Source organism: Saccopteryx bilineata, chromosome 4 (genome assembly GCF_036850765.1).
Source record: "Saccopteryx bilineata isolate mSacBil1 chromosome 4, mSacBil1_pri_phased_curated, whole genome shotgun sequence".
Taxonomy (NCBI): Eukaryota; Metazoa; Chordata; class Mammalia; order Chiroptera; family Emballonuridae; genus Saccopteryx; species Saccopteryx bilineata.
Window position 1 is genome coordinate 160,077,353 of NC_089493.1, and position 1,671 is coordinate 160,079,023.

Here is a 1,671-nt window from a genome sequence, read left to right on the forward strand (position 1 = left end):
CACTGTAACTGCATCTGCTTTGACCAGAGTAGCTTCCTTTCTGTCATATCTATATTCTGTTAAAAATGTTTATGGCCCTGGCCAATTGGCTCATCGGTGAGCATCGGCCCGGCGTGTGGAAGTCCAGGTTTGATTCCCGGTCAGGGCACACAGGAGAAGCGCCCATCTGCTTCTCCACCTTTCCCCCTCTCCTTCCTCTCTATCTCTCCTGCAGCCAATGCTCCATTGGAGCAAAGTTGACCCAGACGCTGAGGGTGGCTCCATGGCCTCTGCCTCAGGCGCTAGAATGGCTCTGACCACAACAGAACAAAACCCCAGATGGGCAGAACATTGCCCCCAGTGGGCATGCTGGGTGGATCCTTGTTGGGCGCATGCGGGAGTCTGTCTGACTGGCTCCCCACTTCTAACTTCAGAAAAACACAAAGAAAATGTTTATGTATTATTTTATATTTGTGTAGAACACCCACCCCTGCCCCAGTCGGGCTAGAGCATTTCCAACCTGGTGCCCCTAAGCCCAGCAGGACTCGGGGAGTTCACTCTCTGCCCGGCCATCTCTTCCGCTGGAACCCTCTGCACCGGTGTGCTTCCTGGGTTGTCACTTTCTGTAGCTGATTCCTTGCAGTCTGAGTTGATACATAAACAGTCCTCCAAAAATAGGTACTCCACATTTCAGGAGAGCAGGTACTCCTTCTGTTCAGGAGAAAACAGGCTTCCCAAGGTAACTTGGCTGGTGGCAGAGCCAGGGTTACAATCCTGACCTCAGTGTTGTTTCTTGTCTCTTGTTTCTTGTTCTTTCCTGGTAAAACTTGCTGGGCGATCAGGGGGACATGCAGGCTGCCGTGGTGGAGACCCTGGGAGGCCACATGGTGGAGGCCCTCATATCTGCCTGGTGCCTGTAATATATTTGGATGATCTCTGCAAATGAGCCCTGATTTAACAAATGGTTTAGAGTAAACCTCAGCTTGAAGACAAATGCAATTGACACTGGGCTTGAGTGGTTCAAAGGTTATTGGTGCAAAACTGTCGGCTTTGTTTAGCCGAGGGGCTGTATTTATGATGAGTGAAATGGCGGTGCCATCCATAACTCGCCGACCGCAGGCTGACGTCGGACCCGAGACAGCCTATTTACACAGAGCCGGGAGTTGAGCTTCTCAGCTGGGAAATGCAAAGGCAGTCTGATTCTTGTGCTTTATGTGTTCTGGCTGCTTTATGTGTTCTGGCTTAGGTCTGCTGTCATAATTTGGTCATCAGTTAACCTTGTAGAGGAAGGACAGCACCCCTCCCGGCAGTCACTTCCTGGGTGTGTGAAGTGTGGTCAGCTGGGGGAGGAGAGGTCCTCGGGGCTGTTTGGAAGGACCCGATCAATGGGCTTCACTTTGAACCCCAAGTTAAGGCTCCCATATACAGGAGTAGCAACTGTGAGTCCCTGCATCTGGGGCCTTGATACCTTTCTTGTCTCCTAGATGCTGGTTAGTTTTGGGAAAGGAGCTGTGGCTGAGTGAGTGTTGCAATGAAGAGATACATTTGTCTGCAGTGCGACAGAGGCATGCATTACAGACACAGAATTCCCTTGGAGGGAAATTATCCCAGGAGTGAGCCATGGTCAGAATGGGCAGAGCTCTGTGTCAGGTGGATTTTTGGAAAAGAGGAGGCAGTCTGTATTAGGGACCT